Source organism: Scyliorhinus torazame, chromosome 8, assembly GCF_047496885.1.
Source record: "Scyliorhinus torazame isolate Kashiwa2021f chromosome 8, sScyTor2.1, whole genome shotgun sequence".
NCBI classification, from domain to species: Eukaryota; Metazoa; Chordata; class Chondrichthyes; order Carcharhiniformes; family Scyliorhinidae; genus Scyliorhinus; species Scyliorhinus torazame.
This window is the reverse complement of record NC_092714.1, coordinates 181,825,804-181,846,257: the sequence shown is the minus strand read 5'-3', so window position 1 is coordinate 181,846,257 and position 20,454 is coordinate 181,825,804. Positions and strand designations below refer to the sequence as shown.

General features: G+C 43.9%; 1 long non-coding RNA gene across 1 annotated transcript; it reads left to right on the top strand.

The window, feature by feature from the left end:
* Positions 1-2,889: 2,889 nt before the first annotated feature.
* On the top strand, positions 2,890-8,979 carry LOC140428801 (uncharacterized). Its single transcript, XR_011948885.1, has 3 exons — positions 2,890-3,014; positions 7,150-7,309; positions 7,899-8,979. It is a non-coding gene; the product is annotated as an uncharacterized lncRNA (long non-coding RNA).
* The last annotated feature ends 11,475 nt before the right edge of the window (positions 8,980-20,454 follow it).

Genomic DNA, 20,454 nt, shown 5'->3' with positions numbered 1-20,454 from the left:
TTTTACAGGCTCAGGTAAACTGAAGACTGAATATCATGTGGTAAACCAATGTTGCACCTCTATTAGGTGATGGATGGTAGGACCTGTACTACAGGTTCGTTAGTAGTCCCTGCCTGCTGCCTCCGCCCAGTAGGCGGAGTATAAATATGTGTGTCCTCCATGCTGCAGCCATTTCGCCAACTGCTGTGGGAGGCCACACATCTTAGAGCAATAAAGCCTCAGTTGTATCCAACTCAAGTCTTTGTACAATTGATCGTGCATCATACCATAAATAAATAATAATCTTTATTATTGTCACAAGTAGGCTTACGTTAACACTGCAATGAAGTTACTGTGAAACGAGACGCTTCCCTTTCAAGTAGAGAGCGATGCATCAGACGTCGCCCTTGCCGCCACCCTCAATCAGGCAGGCAGACCCGTGGCATTCTTCTCCCGCACCCTTCATGCCTCAGAAATTCGGCACTCATCCGTCGAGAAAGAGGCCCAAGCTGTGCGGCATTGGAGGCATTACCTGGCCGGCAGGAGATTCACTCTCCTCACTGACCAACGGTCGGTAGCCTTCATGTTCAATAACAAACAGCGGGGCAAGATCAAGAATGATAAAATCTTAAGGTGGAGGAGGATCAAGCTCTCCACCTATAATTACGAGATTTTGTATCGCCCCGGTAAGCTCAACGAGCCCCCAGGCGCCCTATCCCGAGGTACATGTGCCAGCGCACAAGTAGACCGACTCCGGGCCCTGCACGACAGCCTTTGTCACCCGGGAGTCACATAGTTGTACCATTTCATAAAGGCTCGCAATCTGCCCTACTCGGTCGAGGAAGTACGGACAATCACCAGGGACTGGCAGGTCTGTGCAGAGTGCAAGCCGCACTTCTACCAGCCGGACCGTGCGCGCCTGGTGAAGGCCTCCCACCCCTTTGAATGCCTCAGCGTGGATTTCAAAGGGACCCTCCCGTCCACCGACCGTAACACGTATTTTCTCAGTGTGGTCGATGAGTACTCCAGATTCCCCTTCACCATCCCATGCCCCGATATGACGTCTGCCACCGTCATCAAAGCCCTCAACGCAATCTTCGCTCTGTTCGGTTTAGCCTACATCCACAGTGACAGGGGATCCTCCTTTATGAGTGATGAGCTGCGTCAGTTCCTGCTCAGCAGGGGTGTCGCCTCCAGCAGAACGACAAGCTACAACCCCCGGGGAAACAGACAGGTAGAGAGGGAGAACGGGATGGTATGGAGGGCCGTCCAACTGGCCCTACGGTCCAGGAACCTCCGGCCTCCCGCTGGCAGGATTTCCTCCCTGTTGAACTACACTCCATTCGGTCACTACTGTGCACGAGCACTAACACACCCCATGAACGTCTTTTTGCCTTCCCCAGAAAGTCCACATCCGGGGTGTCGCTCCCGACTTGGCTTGCAGCCCAGGACCCGTCCTGCTCCGCAGGCACGTCCGACTCCACAAGGCGGACCCGTTGGTGGAAAGGGTGCAATTGCTCCATGCAAACCCCCAGTATGCCTACATGGCATACCCCAACGGCCGCCAGGATATTGTCTCCCTCAGGGACCTGGCACCAGCAGGTTCCACCCCCCCCCCCTCCCCCCCCCCCCCCCCCCCCCCCCCCCGGGCCCGGTGCCAATCTACCCTCCCCCGGTGCTCCCAGCAGCAATCCCCCCCCAGGACCATCCATCCTTCCCCTGTACTACAGGTTCGTTAGTAGTCCCTGCCTGCTGGCTCTGCCCAGTAGGCAGAGTATAAATATGTGTGTCCTCCATGCTTCAGCCATTTAGCTAGCTGCTGTGGGAGGCCACACATCTTAGAGCAATAAAGCCTCAGTTGTATCCAACTCAAGTCTTTGTACAATTGATCGTGCATCATACCATAAATAAATAATCATCTTTATTATTGTCATAAGTAGGCTTACGTTAACACTGCAATGAAGTTACTGTGAAAATCCCCTAGTCGCCACATTCTGGCGCCTGTTCGGGTACACTGAGGGAGAATTCAGAATGTCCAATTCACCTAACAGCACGTCTTTCGGGACTTGTGGGAGGAAACTGGAGCACCTAGAGGAAACCCATGCAGACACAGGGAGAACGTGCAGACTCTACACAGACAGTGACCCACGTGGGAATCGAACCCGGCTTGGGTCACTCTCTGTGCGGAGTCTGCATGTTCTCTCCGTGTCTGCATGGGTTTCCTCCGGGTATTCCAGTTTGCTCATACAGTCCAAAGATGTGCAGGTAGGGAGGATTGGTCATGCTAAATTTCCCTTAGTGTCCAAATAAAAGGTTAGGTGGGGTTACTGGGTTACAGGGATAGGGTAGAGGTGTGAGCTTAAGTAGGCTGCTCTTTCCAAGGGTCGATACAGACTCGATGGGCCTAATGGCCTCCTTCTTCACTATAAATTCTATGATTCTATAATTCGATGATTCTATGAACCCGGGACCCTGCGGCTGTGAAGCAACAGTGCTAACCACTGTGCTACCGTGCCGCCCATATAGCCCAAAGTGCTGATGCTAATCCAACTTGCTTTTTCACGAGAAACGTTCCTCACCCACTCTTGGACAAAGTCAAGAGTGAAATGGAGGACAGTATGGGCTTAAATCGTCAGTAACTACACAGACAAAGTGATGTTCTATCCCAAAGCTTAATGGCTCAATTTGAAGCTGTGTCGACTTGGCTCAACATAACAAATCAGTGGGACATGAGATCCATCCGTTGACCTCAGTGGGTGAGAGTCTTGCCAGACTAACCAACAGTACATTCTGTTCACCAAATTGGATGCAAGCAGCAGATTTTGTTAGTTGCCTTTGGACAAATAATCCAGACTGATGACCACATTTATAACAACACTCGATCATTATTGTTTTGATAGATTACCATCCAGAATTGCATCTGCACCACAAGTATTCCGGAGATCTATATCTCAGACTCTGGAAAGCATGGAGGGAATAATATGCCATACAGATGACATGCTCAGACGTAATTCCACACGGGAATAAAATTACTGGTGAGTGAATGCAGTCCTTAAAATTCTACAGGGAGTTGGTTTGACATTGAATGAGAAATATGAATTTGCAAAGCCAATGATTAAAGTTCCAGGGCATACTGAGAAAGCTTCAAGAATAGCAGCCGTCCCACAGAAAACTACAGAGGCCCCACAATCCAGGAATATTACAAACTTGCAAATACTCCTTGGTGATCAACCAAATAGCCTTCCTTCACCCACCATTCCCTCCGTCTGTTAACCCCCCCCATTCCTCCCTTCTTCACCCCCATCCACCTCCTTCACCCCCACCATCACCCCCAACCTTCACCCTGCCAACCCCCCCCCCCCCCCCCCACCATTCACTTTCCGTCCGCCAGTAGAAAAAGGTGAGTACTACCTGCTGTGTGTGTGGGAGTGAGCGAGTGAGTTAGTGTATGTTTGTGTGAGACCCATTTATATCCTGGAAATGGGCCTGTTCCTCCAGAAGTGAGCCGATCCCTTCAGCGGCCTCCACCAGGGGAGGTGCCACCTGGCATTGTGATGCAGTTGGCTGCGGGATGTGTTCAAGGGGCAACGACCATTGCAGTAGGATGTACAGTACAGTAGTGCACCACCAGCTCCCCGGAAGATAGAAGCACATTCGGCAAGTCAATCCTTTACCCCAGCACTGAGATGGGGCCAAGTCAGTCCACTTTAAACCTGTAGTCCTTCAGAAAGAACAATGGGCGGGATTCTCCATTGGTGATGCCAAAATCATAACAGGGTCAGAAGCAGGCTCATAGCTGCACTTCAGGGACAGATGACAAGATTTAACACTGCTACATCCAGGGGAGTTCATGTAGATATGAGAGCAACAGAAGGAAGGAATAGTAATTAATAGAAAGTGGATTGAGATGGACTAGGATAGTATAAGGACAAACCAAAGTACCTTGATACCTGTGAAAAGAAGGCCAAAAGAAACTTGGAGTTACAATTCATATCCAGAGGGAGTAAAGGAACAAGAAAGAAGACAAAGTCCTACAGCCACCCAGGAGAAAGACTCATCAAATGAAGAGAAAGTGCAGACAGTCTTCAAGCTCCGAATGAGATCAGAATCAGATCAGGGAGATTGGTCAAGATGACCCAGAGCCTAACACTGTGATGGCTGGGGCTTTGGGGGGGACATGTCGTTGGGATAAAGACTTGGAGGGAGATGTAAAGCAAAGGGTGACCATCAGAAGTGCATGTGCTGATGAAACTCTGATTAAATGACAGAGATCTGGAGGGAAAGAGGAGCCTGACCTCATGTGGAGTTACTGAGATGTACATAGAGATGGATAAAACAATAATGGTTTGTATGAGCCACAGTAGTCTTAAGTAGCTTTCTTAGAAAGACAAACCCCATCTCAACCCTGGACACAAGACACAAAAGCTCTGAAGAGCCGCAGAAAGACACTCTTCGAGGTCAGAAGAATTAGGAGTCGGCATTCGGCCCCTCAAGTCTGCTCTGTCATTCAGTGAGATTATGGCTTATCTGATTGTGGCCTTAACTCCACTCTCCTGCTTGTCCCCCGGCACCCTCCCCCTCCCCCCGCCAACCATTGACGTCTTGTCAATTGAAAAATCTGTTTAACTCAGCTTTAATTATATTCAATGATCCAGCCTCCACTGCTTTTTGAGAAAAAGAATTCCAAAGTCTAATGATACTCTGAGAGAAAAAGAATCCTCTTGTCTCCATTTAACCTGAGTTTTTTCAGAGTTCTAGACTCCCCCACAAGTGGAAGCATCCACCCAGCATCCACCCTTTCATGCCCCGTCAGAATCTTATATATTTCAATAAGATCACCTCTCAGTCTTCCAAATTTCAATGAGTAACCTAATCTACTCAACCTTTCCTCATAACACAACCCTTTCATCTCAGGAATGAGTCGACTTAACCTTCTCTGAAATGCTTCTTTTGCAATAATAGCCTTCCATAAGTAAGGGGACTAAAACTGTAAACTGTACTCCAAATTAGGTCTCACTAAGGCCCTTCATTTGATTTGATTTTTGATTTGATTTGGTTTATTGTCACATGTACCGAAGTACAGTGAAAAGTACTTTTCTGCAGCCGAGGGATTGTACACAGTACATACATAGTAGACAAAAGAATAATCAACAGAGAACATTGACAAATGGTACATCGACAAACAGTGATTGGTTACAGTGCGGAACAAGGGTCCAAACAAAGCAAATACATGAGCAAGAGCAGCATAGGGTATCATGAATAATGTTCTTACAGGGAACAGATCAGTACGAGGGGGAGTCATTGAGGAGTCTTGTAGCTGTGGGGAAGAAGCTTTACATCTGTCAGCAACATTTGCCTACTTAAACACTCTATTCCCCTTGAAATAAAAGCCACCAAACCATTTGCCTTCCCAATTATTTGCTGTAACTTCTTGTGATTCATGTACCAGGACACTCAGATTCCTCTGTACCACAGATTTCCTCTCCATTTAAATAACATGTTTTGCTATTCTCTCTGCCAAAATGGATAGCCTCACATTTTGATATATTATACTCCATCTGCCATACCTTTGCCCACTCAACTATCCAGATCCCTTTTGCCAGCTCTTTGAGTCCTCTTCACAACTTGCTTTCCAACTACAGTAGTACAGTGGTTAGCACTGTTACTTCACAGCACCAGGGTCCCAGGTTCGATTCCCGGCTTGGGTCACTGTCTGTGCGGAGTCTACACCTTCTCCCTGTGTCTGCGGGGTTTCCTCTGGGTGCTCCGTGAATTCTGAATTCTCCCTTAATGAGGAGTCTCCCCGTGTCTACGTGGGTTTTCTCCGGGTGCTCCGGTTTCCTCCCACAAGTCCCGAAAGACGTGCTGTTAGGTAATTTGGACATTCTGAATTCTCCCTCCGTGTACCCGAACAGGCGGCGGAATGTGGCGACTAGGGACTTTTCACAGTAACTTAATTTGCAGTGTTATGTAAGCCTACTTGTGACAATAAATATTATTATTACTACCTTTGTATCATCAGCAAATGTACCTGTCATAAATTCACTCCAATCATCCAAGTCGTTAACATATATTGTAAGTCTCACGGTGCCGAGGACCAGGGTCCGATCCTGGCCCCAGGTCACTGTCCATGTGGAGATTACATATTCTCCCCGTGTCTACGTGGGTCTCACCTCCACAAACCCAAAGATGTGCAGGGTAGGTAGATTGGCCATGCTGAAATTGCCCCTTAATCAGAAACAAAAAAGAATTGGGTACTCTGTATTTTTTTTTAAAAACATGCGTTGTAAATGGTTGAATCCCAGCATTGGTCACTGTGACATTCCACTGTTCACCAACCCAAAAAGGACCCATTGAGCCTAACTCTCTGCTTCCTGTTAGTTAACCAATCCTCTATCCACCAATCCTCTATATCATTAATTTGAAAGGCTCCATTCAAATCAGCGCTTTAGAATGCCTACTGCTAGAAAACATCTGTTAAAGGCGCCTTTTGTTTCCAGTGCCTTAAGCTTACTAAATATCATAGTGTAAATTTAACTTGCTGTTTTTATTTATTTTAACTGCAGTAAGTGCTTCCATGGTAGGGTGCAATGTGTTAAGTTTGCATGGGATGGATATATATTATATATGCCAATTCGTACCAATGTATGAATGTAGTTATACATTAAATATTTACTCTGATATGACTGTCTGATTATATGTTAAATTGGAGATGAAGCTAAAGACAAATTTCCACTTTTTGCATGGACAATAAAGTTCTATTCTATGCTAATATATTACCCCTAACAGCATGAGCGGTTATCTTGTGCAGCCATGTGGCACCTTATCAAATGCCTTTTGGAATTCCAAGTACTCTACATTTATTGGTTGAAAGTGACTCATTTATCCTAACTGATTCCTGTTAGTTAGCCAATCCTCTACCCATGTGAATATAACACCCCTAACACCAAGAGCTCTAATCTTGTGTAGTAACCAAGTGTCACCTCATTGAATGCCTTTTGGAAATCCAAATACATTAAATTCACTAGTACTCCTTTTTTCCACTTTGTTACTTCCTCATAGGACTCTAATAAATTAATCAAACATGATTTCCCTTTCACAAAACCATGTTAACTCTTGCTGATGGTATTATGATTTTCTACATGTCTGCTATTGCCTCTTTAAAATCAGATTTGAGCATTTTCACGACGCTGGATGTTAGGTTATCCGACCAACAGCTTTCTGCTTTCTGTCTCCCTCCTTTCTTGAATGGACCTCAGTAACATGAGGAAGAAACCATCTGTTGCCACCAAGAAGGCATGAAGGTGAAGGTGGCCCAGGAGGGGAGCAGGTAGGCTATTACGCCACGCTAACAGATTCAATGCAATAAAGACTTTAATGACCCAAGCAGATTGGGAAATGTGAGCACATTCACCTGTATCCTGCTGTACAAAAACCTGGCCTTTCACTCTATTTTGTAAACCTACACTCTCACATCATTCCTCATGCCCACTTACCTTGCGCACCCATGCATCCTTCTCTTTCAGTGCACTTCCTCACATTGGCATTCATCCAACACTGCCCCCACCCTCATCCTTATACAACTTTATGCATCTGCCTCATGCTCGCTCTACCAAATACACTCCAACAATCAGTAAACACAATATATTCACTCTTAGGTTTGTTCTTTCCCTCATTGCAGGGTAGGGTAGCACAGAACATGAGGCAGAGGTGGAGAACTGGAGGTCCCTTTCAGAGCAATTAAGTGCAGGACAGGAGGCGATGAATATCAATGGAGTTTCAGTAGTACTGGCCATCAGCGATGGAGAATGGGAAGCTAATAGGTCATATGGCATTCATGTTGACTGGATTTTAATAGCAGGCAGAATGTAATCATCATCTTCATGAACTGGACAAATGCCTGCCTTTTGTTTCCATAGGGCCTTCAGACATGCAGCAGAGGTCGCTGATAGATGGTTCCTCGGATGAACTGGATTCTCTGAGGTTGTAACGTCACAGGATTCATGCAGACAAGCCACCACTCACTCTTCATTGGGACCAGGTGGACAGACAATCACATTTCAGAAGTGGGCAAGAGCAGGCGGTGGTCACAGGAGTGAACATGAAGAATCCCTGTCGGAGACAGCAGCCCCCACCAAGCTCAGTCCAGCTGAACACAGATGCTTCACTCTGGAGGGACAACAAATACCCAAATCAAATCATAGAGCAGGCCTTGGCCATAACCACGAGGTCTCTGGATGATAACATATCTGCTACTTTAAATGGGACGACATGTACCATAAACATTACCTTCCTACCCCAAAACGATCTGCACCAATGTTCTCTTCACCGGAGTGTTAGCACTGAAGTGCAGCTGGGCTATGTGAGGAATGATGGTGAAAGGGTTCAGGGAAGTGGGACTCCGCTCAAAGTACTTCCGCTTCCAATTGAAAGGTAATTGGCCGAAAATGTTAACTCCGTCTCCCTCCAGATGTTGCCTGACCCACAGATTGCTTCCAGCATTTCCTGTTTTTATTTCGGATTTCCAAAATCTGCAGTATCTTGCTTTTGTCTCCAATTCTCATATGTTGCCCACATGTCACCGCAACTCCTCCCACCCTCCGTCAGACATGTCACCTTGTGTGTCCTGATGGAACAGGTGCAGGTGGAACAATCTTTGGCAGGAGCCTCACAGGCTCCAAACTCCTGTGGTTGCAGGCCAAGAGCACCTGATCATCCAGATAGGGATGCGCGCAGTCCATCTCCACCGCTGTTCAAGGTGGTTGCAGCAGATGGATGCACTAGCAAGACAAAAAACAAAGTTCTGCGGTTGCATAAGGGTATCAAAGAATATGTAATGTTAACTTTCTGTTGTTTAGTTAAAGCATTCAAATTTTATTCCTTTGCATCACTTTCTCTTCTTGCCCAATCTTACCCACTTCTTAATTTATCATCTGCCAACCTGCTTGATGGTAAATAGGAAAAAATGGATTGACGTGGACCAATGATCAGAATATGCAAGCGGTGATTTTTGTAGAGCTGCTTTGTTTCATTGGGATTGGAGGGGGGAGGGGGTGGTGATCGCACATACTTATGTCATGGATCTACTGGTGCAAGCTCAGTGAACCATACATTATTAAGGGAAATCTTGGCAGCAGTGTCAACAGTTGGGGGTTCATTGCCCTCATCACCTCCATTCTCCTCAGCGCCCTCCTCTCCTTCTTCAGAATCGCCTACAGAGGGTCCTGTGCTTTGTGCCATGTTCGTCCTACAGGTCCAAACCGGGCCTCTCCACAATTTTATGCAGAGTGCAGAACACCATGACCATTCTAGATGCCCCGTTGCTGTGCACAGAAGGGGGTGCCCACATCTAGCCAGGCATTTGAAGCGTATCTTCAGTACTGTCATAGGCTGCTGTGGTTATTGTTAACCTCAGTAGAAATTTGTGCTATTTTTATGCAAAGTCAATCTTTGTGCTTAATTTGAGGATTAATAGCTCCTTTAAACACAGTAATATTTGGTTAGCTTGCCATAGTTGTATATTCATCTCAATACTTAGCTCTGGTAGCGACCAGTATAGTTGGTGAGTTGCTTGATTACAATTGTCCGTATTGCATGCAGCTGATGTGGACCCTTGCTGCTTTCATCACCGTATTGCAATTATGAGGAAGCCATGAATTGCTCAGTGTGATTAACCAATTAATCCACAATTTAAACACAAAGATTTATTTCTGATATCGCTACTACAAATGACGACTCTGGTTAACACCTCGCGACTAAGAACTGACAAATACTACAACACATGAGTGTGATTAAAGTAGACTCTGCAAAGTAACAGCAATTCCAGTTTCTGCTGTAGTTGGCAACAGCTACATGTACAGACACGGGCAATCACATGCCCAGAAGGACCAACATTCTTGTAAGTAATCACTTGGATCTTTATACTTACGAGACCCAGGAACAGGGAGAATCAGATGTTGCTTTCTCAAATTAAATAAATATTTTTCTTTATGTAGCACTTTGAGCTGCTTCAGAAAGACACATGACTTCACTTACCATTATTTACATTGGAGTTCATTCATTCTTGCACACTGGGTCAATAATTTTGCAGAGAGCAAGATACCAGAGCAGCAAGGAAATCAATAAACAAGTTTGTTTTTGATGATGTTGTTTGAGGGTTGAATGTTGCCCAGGTGACCAGCAAACCTCCTCACCAGCTTTGCCTTGTGATCTTTAAAGTATACCTGAAACAGTGGAAAGGAGGTTTCAGTTTAATCTCTAAATTAAAGGAGAGCAGCTCTAAACAATTCAGCTCTCCCTCAGCCCTGTACTGAAATGTCAGCCTAGGTGTAGCTCGAGTCGTGGAATGAAACACGCTTGCTGAGCGGTGTGTTACCGCCCTGGTGCTGGGGTAAATGATATTACTGAGTGGGTGCAGAACATTCTGTTAGGTCCATGTTGGAACCAATGGCATAGGTAGAAAAAGTGTTGAGGACCTTCAGGCAGAATTTCCAGAGCCAGGAAAAGATTTTTTTTAAATTGCACCTCAAAGGCAGTTAATCTCAAGATAACTCTCAGTGTAACATGCTAATGAGCATAAAAACAGCAAAAAAGCATGGGTTTATATATGTGACTGGAGAAGTGGAGCAGGTGGGGAGGATTTCTGACTCCTGGGAAAGGAGCACCACTGCTAGATGCCATTTTAACTCAACACCTTGCTCTCATGCCCACATATCCATCCTTGGTCTGCTGCAAAGCTCCAATAAAGCCCAATGCAAGCTGGTGGCAGCATCTCATCTTCCAGTTGGGTACGTTACAGCCCTCGGGTCTCAACAGTGTGTTCGGCAACTTTAGATTTTGACTTTTCTCCTCTATCTTAAATCCCCTTTTTCAATGCAAGCCATGCCCGTCCCCCACCCTCTCTCACGCCAGACCTTCTGTGTTTTGTTCTTAAAGTTGCTCCTTTTAATTGCCGTTCTTTCTCTCCTAATAGATGCTGCCAGACCTGATTGTTCCAATCTTGTTTCAGATTCCAGCATTTTGCTTATTTTACCTCTGCAAGATGGATGGGCTGTACCCGAACAAAGCTAGGACCAATGATTTTACTGAGACATTAAACTGAAATCCGTCAGCCGAGTCCATGGCACTATTTCAGGAAACAGCAGGGAAGCTCAGCCTGGTGTCCTGGCGAGTTTTAATTCCATCCATTAACATCAGAAAGAACAGATTAACACATTTGTGGAGATTGCTATATGCAAGCAGTTGACAGTTTTGCTTCCTGCAGTTGCAATCTCCAAATTACAGTTGTCAATACAATTCCCCTTTGAGGGGGAGAGCTGACTGGTGGTGATTTAACCTGAGGATCACCTCAGGCAAGGGGCAAGGTTGAAAAAGTGGGGCCTTCGTGAAGAAACTCAACCGGTACGGGAATTGAACCCATGCTGCTGGCCTTATTCTGCATCACAAACCAGCTGTCTAGCCACTGAGCTAAACCGGCCCACGATTCAAATGCACACATTGATTGTAAAGCATTTGAGATAATCTGAGGTCATGAAAGCTTCTGTATGAATGCGAGTGTTTTTTTTCTCTAAGCGGTTAAATAATGAATTCGGGAAGGTTTAAACTAATTTGGGGAACCAGAAGGGAACAGAAGTAAGATCAGAGGATAGAGGTATAAAGCGCAATAAAATGCTAAGTATCCCAAAAATTGCAGGTACCAGATTGAGGCAAATAGTACACGTGACAAAAGAGATGCTAAGCTGTATGGACATCAGTGTTTGGAATGTAAATAAGATAGGCGATCTACAGATACAAATCACTATGTGAAAGTATGACCTGGTAAAATTAACAAGGATCAAACAGGATCAGCAATTGGTTTTTAATAACATACCTGTTGACCAATTATTCAGACGAGACAGAGGAAGAAAAAGTGGAGAGGGTGTGGCAATATTAATTCAGGATGATGTCACAGTTGGAAAAGATAATTTCGATGTTTTTTAGGACTAAGTTGATTTGTCATGTGTTGAGGAATAGAGAGGGAGTTCTTAAATTGTGAATGGGGCAGGGGTTGGTGGTGAGAGATGGGGAGTGAGAACTATAAAGCTCCAAACAGCAGGAAAAAATTAGTTGCCAAATTCAAAAGGCATGAAACAGAAGTGCAATAGCAATGCAAGGAGACATTAATTACTCTTTGTAGGTAAAAACAAAACTAAGGTTAGGGAAGGAAAGGTGTTTCTGGTATTTTTAAAGGAAAACTTTCTCAATCTAAATGCCTCCAGGTCAACATGGAAGGAAGCAATGTTGGAGCTGATTCTGGTAATGAAGTAAGGCAAGTGGACTGTATTACAGTAGGAAATCAACTCACTAACCATGACCACAACATCATTTAATTTAGGGTAATAATGGAAAGAGACTAGAAAAGTAAAACGCTCCACTACAGAAGAGCAAATTTCAATGATTTAAGGGACCTACGTAGTTGGATTAGAAAAGCAGATTGCACGTTAACTAGCAATGGAAGGGATTCAAGGAAGAAATTGTTCAGGTACAGAGAGGGTGCATTCCTTTGAAGAGGAAAGTTAGCGAATAGACTTTGGATGGCAAAGGAAATAAAAAGTTAAAATAAAGTAGAAGTAGAAAGCTTATGACAAATGTTGAGTTCAGTTAATAACTAGGAGCACATGGGAGATGCAGGAGGGAATTGAAAAAGCTAGGATACAAAGTGAAATCAGGAGAAAAGATCAGCAGACAACATAAAATTGAACCGTAAAGTATGTTGACCTTGGTATTGTGGTTATAATGACAGCAAAACTAACAGCAGTTCTTGAAAACTGCAAAATCCCTGAAAAACCTATATCTTGTGAATGGGGTGTAACTGAGTTCTCCAGCCCTTACCGCTGGCGGGATCTTCCAGTCTCGTCAAAGTCAACCGCTGCCATGGGTTCTCTGAAGGCAGCATAGGTGAGGAATGTAACCTGTGTTGGGGGGAAGAGGGGGCTGGAGAATTCCATCCTGGGTTTTCAACACCAAATTCTGATCTACCTCTCTGGCCCTGAAAAACTAATTTGATACAAGTGATCGGCTCAGCCAGGATCTTAATGAATGGCAGAGCAGGCTTCATGGGCCAAGTGACCTACTCTTGCTTTTAATTCATATGTTCATATGTAATATTAATTTTCCCATCATAATAAAAATTCCATAGTTTCTAATATAATAAGAATTTGTTTCTATGTTAAAGTATGTTAATGTATATGCCCCAATCTTTATTTCACCCTCTGTACAATTTATAAATCGTGATGCTTAGCCAGTGCATTTATTTAATGATGATTTGCTGACTGCAAGAATTTCTCAATGTGATTGGCTGCTTAATGTGATTGGCTGCTTACCTTGCTTAATGGGCATCGCTGTACTCTTGAAATCCTGGTCGCAGAGGTCGCCAAATCTTTTCCAGACAGCTTTCTCCGAGGTCAACGCTAAGGGATGTCACTTTGCCACTAACAATAGAGCCTGAACCATATCAATGAATGAAGTGCAAGTGCAATAAATAAACTTAAAGTGCAAGAAGTCCACTAGGGAAATAAAAGCTGGGGCTATTAAGGGCCCCAAGAGGAAATCTTCATGTAAAGACAGAGGATATGGCTTCGTATTAAATGAGTATTTTGCATCTGTCTTCAGCTGATTTGAAGCAGCTGATTTGAGTTTTACATTAATACAGGAGAGAGAAGAGTAATAGAGAGAGAAGGTATATAGCACAGTTGTTAGCACTGTTGCTTCACAGCACCAGGGTCCCAGGTTCGATTCCTAGCTTGGGTCACTGTCTGTGTGGAGTCTGCATGTTCTCCCCGTGTCTGCATGGGTTTCCTCCGGGTGCTCCAGTTTCCTCCCACAAGTCTCGAAAGACGTGCTGTTAGGTAACTTGGACATTCTGAATTCTCCCTCTGTGTACCCGAACAGGCGCGGAATGTGGCGACTCAGGGCTTTTCACAGTAACTTCATTGCACTGTTAATGTAAGTCTACTTGTGACAATAAAGATTATTATTATTTAAAAATCAACATTACTGAAAGCTGGTAAGTCACGTGGTCGGGACAGAATGCTCCCTAGATTGCTGATAGGAGCAGAAGTTGAAATAGCAGACGTATTGATCACAATGTTTCAATCCTGATTGAATATGGAGTAGTACTGGAAGAGTGGAGGGTTGCTAATGTTGTACACTTCCTCATTAAAGAGAGATATGATAGAAAACAATAGGCCAGTCAGCTTAAAATCAGCAGTGGGAAATGAATTGTGAACCATTATCAGGCACAAAATAAACTTTCATTTAGAAAGGCATGGGTTAATCAAGGAGAACCAGTATGGATCTATTCATGACAAATTGTTTATGACGAGCATGATTGAATTCTTTGATGAGGTGTCAGAGAAGGTTGATTAAGGCAGTTCATAAGATGATAACTACACAAGAAGTAGGATCAGGTGTTGGTCAGACAACCACTCAAACCTGCTCTGCCATTGATCTTCTAGATCAATTCAAAAGCAACATCACACAGAAATAAAAATGAGGTGTAGCTATGGTGAAGCTAAAGCTCTGGACTATTTGCATGTTAAACAGTGGGAGCAGCAATAAAACAAATCAATCTCACAGCCAATGGATCAAATCAAAGCTCTGCAGTCCTTTCATCTCCAGATGTGAATGGCAGTGGCCAATCAAACATCAAACCACAGGAGGGGCCTCCACCAATATCCCCATCTTCAGTGATTTGGGTGGTGGGGGGGGACTTCAACACTTTAATGCAAAAGACAAGGCTGAATTTGCAACCATCTTCAAGAGAAGTGTCAAGCGGGCAATTATTCTTGGCTTCCTCCTAAGATGATAGTTTTCAGCCAATTTGATTCACTCCACGTGATACCAAGAAATGGCTGAAGGTGTGTTTTTGTAATGATATGGAGGTACCAATCAGTCTTAAGGGATTTTATGTACACATTGTGAGTTTGTTTATTTAAGCTGTGCACATGAGAACATATATGGGTCGAAAGCTTGAAGACATTAGCAGCAGGGCTGTGTGTGCAATGTTCTGTTCACAGGTAAAAGTGAAATTAAACCCAGATCGCATGACACACTTCCCTTTGAATGGTGTCATGTGCTACCATCCTTTAAAAGCATATTAGAACAGAAGGCACTAAATACTGCAAAGGCTATAGGCCATGTTATGAGCCAGGGTCTAGAGAACACCAAAGTGTATCATGGAGTTCACCTGACCCGCAACCTTTAATAGATTATGGTTATGGGGAGCACAATGGCCTACTTTATAGATGTAATGCAACAGAGATGTACAGTACTTTTAAATTAAAACAATGTTTATTTATGAAACCAGTTAACACTTTATAAACCCACAGTAAACATCTTAACAACTATCAACACCAATAAATCCCGCAAAGAATACAGTACTCTATAAGTAACTCTTAATCTTTCCTTGCAACATCCATAAGACAAAAAAAACATCAGGTTTAACTTCTCTACAGAAACAGGTAGTATTTTTAAATCACCAAAGGATCTGGAGACAGTCTTTAGATTGCAGAGAGAGACTAGTATACCTTCTTGCTGTGACTGCAGCTCCAAGTCTATAAAACTAAACTAAACGCAACCTATAGCTGCAAACCCAAAGTAAAAGCAGACAGACAGCTTAGCTCCACCCACACTCTGACATCACTGCAGTAATGAACACCCATTTCTTAAAGGTACACCCACTACAGCTATTCGATAAACACCCATTTCTTAAAGGTACTCTCACATGACAGCCGAGACAACTGTTATATTGAAGACTTGTGCTTCAAAAGTAACTGCTCCCCTCACCAAGCTGTTCTAGAACAGCTACAACACTGACGTATACCCGACAGTGTGGGAAACTGACAATAGAAGAAATCCAATCTGACAAATCCACTTGAAATCGTCAGCGAAGTGATGGAAGGTGTTTTTGACAGCATTATCAAGCAGCACATTGTTATGGGCCAGGGTTTAGAGAACCCCAAAGTGTAGCATGGAGTTCACCTGACACACAACTTTTAATAGATTGTGGTATGGGGAGCACATGGCCCACTCTACAGGTGTGGCACAGCAGAAATGGAAAAGTATTTTTCAAGCAAAACAATGTTTATTTTATGAACTCAACTTAACTTTTTAAAACATACAGTGAACATCTTAGCAACCATTAATTCAAATACAACCCCCAAAGAATACAACACTAAGTAATCCGTAAGTTGTCCTTTAAATATCCAGAAAACTGAAAAATAACCTTTAAACAGAAGCACATCAGGATAAAGTCACTACTGTTATTAGTTTTAAATCACCAGGATCGATTTACAGTCTTTCGATTACAGAGAGACTCTCTAACAGAGAGACTACCTTCTGGCTGTGACTGCAGCTATCCAGCTCTGAAAACGAAACTAAAACACACCCTGCAGCAAACAGCCTAAAACAAAAGTAAAAAGCTGACAGACAGCCCAGCTCCACCCACACTCTGACATCACTGATCAACACCCATTTCTTAAAGGTATTCTCACATGACACCCCCCCCCAAGAAAAAAAAACCCCATCAACTTCAAGATGGTTTCATTTTTCACCTTTTCACTATCCTTTAAGAAATGCGCACAGTAAATATACTTTTTCGTTTCAAAAAACAACACACGCAAACAGGTATAATAATATAGTTCATTTTTGATTTTCTTCCTCCATCTGAATTCCTTCCTGATTGACAGTCTCTTTGAACAAGAAGGTCTCTGCATGATCCGTCCATTTCTTTATGCCTCGGCATTTCTCTTTAAAGTCAGATACTTTAGTTCAATCTGATTGCAGAGTCCTTTGTAATTCTCCAACACAAGAGCATTGGTTATCACAGATTTCAGGCAGTCAAATGCCCGTTGAAAGTCCACTGCCCACTGAAATTTTTGATGTTTCTTCAGCAAGTCCATCAGTGGAGCAATCACACTACAAACCTTTTGCACAAATGTTCGATCAAATCCACTCATGCCAAGAAATCGCATGATTCGCATGATTTCCCTTCGTCTTGAGGGTATCGGAAACTCCTCAAGGAAAGTGACTTAGGCTTTTCCAAATTCACTTTTGGCTAGGTTTATCACCAAACCCGCCTCCTGAAATCGATAGAATAACTCCATCAGATGTTTTATATGTTCTTTCCATGTCTGGCTGAAAATTACCAGATCGTCGATGTATACCGCGCAATTGGGTAATCCTGAAACAACTTTGTTAGTTGACCGTTGAAATGTGGCTGGAGCGTTTTTCATGCCAAATGGCATAAATTTGAATTGGCATATATCATCTGGAGTCACAAAAACTGAAATCTCCTTCGCCCTTTTGGATAAAGGTACCTGCCAGTAACCTTTAAGAAAATCCAATTTGGAAATAAAAGCTGATTGTCCCACTTTCTCAATGCAATCCTCCCAATGTGGGATAGGATAAGAGTCCGTTCTTGTAACTTCATTAACCTTTGTCCACACACAACCGTTGGGTACCATCTGGTTTAGGTACCATCACTATGGGTGAGCTTCATTGGCTGCAATCTACTCCAATTATGGCATTTTTAAGCATACTCTCAATCTCTGTGTTAACCTGGGCCAATTTTAAACAGTTAAGTCTATCTGGATGTTGTTTGATTGGAACAGCATTTCCCACATCTACATCATGCATAGCCATTTTAGTACATCCCAATTTATCTCTACAAACTTGTCCATGTGATATCAATAACTCTTTCAGGTCTGTCCGTTTTTCCTCTGGAAGGTAACTCAACAATTTATCCCAATTTTTAAGAACATCCTCGTTTTCCAATTTAATTTGAGATATGTCAAATTCAAAGTCATCTGGATTTGGTTCGTCACTTTGAGTTAGAATCATTAAAACCTCCTCCTTTTTCTCTCCTTCCCTTCAAGCATATTCACATGACACACTCAGTGAGTCTTTCTGCTATCTGGTGTTTTTACCACATAATTCACCTCACTTAATTTCCTTTCAATCTGATACGGTCCCCAAAACCTTGCTTTTAAAGGTTCACCTACCACTGGTAACAATACTAAAACTTTAACTCCACTGGCAAAACTACGAACTTTGGATTTCTTGTCCGCTACCCGTTTCATCACATTTTAACCCTAACCCTAATTTTTAAATGTTGTCTAGCCAATTCAACTGCTCTATTTAATCGTTCCCTAAAATTTGACACAAAATCCAATAAAGTAATTTCCAATTTCTCAGTCACCAATTTTTCCTTCATCAATTTAAGTGGTCCTCTTATCTCATGACCAAAATTAGTTCAAAAGGACTAAATTTGGTTGACTTATTAGGTGCATCCCTAATTGCAAACCGTACGAATGGAATTCCTCTGGATAATCTTGACAATAAGCCCTCAACATTGTCTTTAATGTCTGATGCCACCTTTCTAACGCTCACTGCGATTCTGGATGGTACGCAGTTGATTTAAATTGTTTCATTCCTAAGCTATCCATAACTTCTTTGAATAACCTCGAGGTAAAATTTATCCTTGATCCGATTGTATTTCTGTGGGTAGTCCATATCTAATAAAGAATTTAGGTAACTCCTCCACAATCTTTTTAGCTGTAATATTATTTACTGGAATGGCCTCTGGAAATCTAGTACACACATCCATTATTGTCAAAATATATTGATTCCCACTTTTCGTTTTAGGAAACGGTCCTACACAATCAATTAGGACCCTTGTGAAAGGTTCCTCAAATGCTGGAATGGGTATTAAGGACGCTGGTTTTATCACCGCTTGATGTTTCCCTATCACTTGACATGTGTGACATGATTGACAAAATGTAATTACATCTTTATGTAGTCCAGGCCAATAAAAATGTTTCTGGATTTTAGCTTGAGTTTTCCTTATTTCCAAATGACCTCCCACTGGTACCTCATGTGCAACTCGCAACACCTCCTTTCTATACCCTACCGGCAATACTACTTGATGAACCTCTGCCCACTTTTCATCCGTCTGCATATGTAACGGTCTAAATTTTCTCATCAATACATGACTTTTATGGCAATAACACTCTGGTATACACTCAGATTCCTCTCCTGTATATGCTTTCTGATCCATCCATATTATTTCTATATCTTTTTGTTGAAACTCTGCCAATTTTCCTGAACTAAAAATATCCACCTCATCCTCCACCTGTTCTTGTTCTTTTTCAACCATCTGATCAAAAATCATTTCTGATAATTGCACTTCAACTTCATCCCCCCCCCACCCTAGGGTTGCTGCTGCTGCTGACCTCCTTCTAACGCTCCGCAAGATAGTCTAGGAACGGTTGCCACCACCTGAAGAACCCCTGCACAGACCCTCGTAAGGCAAACTTTATCCTCTCCAGCTTAATTAACTCTGCCATATCATTTATCCAGGCTTCCACACTGGGGGGCTTTGCGTCCTTCCATAATAACAAGATCCTCCGCCAGGGACGCAAAGGCCAGGATACCGGCCACTTTCGCCTCCTGCACTCCCGGCTCGTCCGTTACCCCAAATAATGCCAACCCCCAACTCGGCTTGACCTAGACTTTCACCACCTTGGACATAGTCCTCGCAAGTAGTGAAGACAGGGGAGAAGCAAAGGATGGTCGTAGACTACAGTCAGACCATCAACAGGTACACGCAGCTAGATGCGTACCCTCTTCCCCGCATATCCGACATGGTCAATCGGATTGCACAGTACAAGGTCTTCTCCACCGTGGACTTTATGTCCGCCTACCACCAGCTCCCCATTCGCCCCGGTGACCGCAAGTACACTGCCTTCGAAGCAGACGGACGGCTATACCACTTCTTAAGGGTTCCATTCGGCGTCACGAACGGAGTCCCAGTCTTCCAACGAGAGATGGACCGAATGGTCGACCAGCACGGTTTACGGGCCACGTTCCCGTACCTCGACAACGTCACCATCTGTGGCCACGACCAGCAGGACCACAACGCCAACCTCCGCAAATTCCTCCAGACCGCTAACACCCTCAACCTCACCTACAACAAGGAAAAATGCGTGTTTAGCACCGACCATTTAGCCATCCTGGGCTACGTAGTGCGTAATGGAGTGATAGGCCCCGACCCCGAACGCATGCGCCCCCTCATGGAGTTCCCTCTCCCCCACTGTACCAAAGCCCTTAAACGCTCCCTGGGCTTCTTTTCTTATTACGCCCAGTGGGTCCCCCAGTACGCAGACAAGGCCCGCCCACTAATCCAGTCCACTACTTTTCCCCTGTCGACAGAGGCCCACCAGGCCTTCAGCCGCATCAAAACGGATATCGCAAAGGCCACGATGCGCACCATCGACGAGTCCCTCCCCTTCCAAGTCGAGAGCGACGCGTCCGACGTAGCTCTGGCGGCCACGCTCAACCAAGCGGGCAGACCCGTGGCCTTTTTCTCCCGGACCCTACACGCTTTGGAAATTCGCCACTCCTCAGTAGAAAAGGAAGCTCAAGCCATAGTGGAAG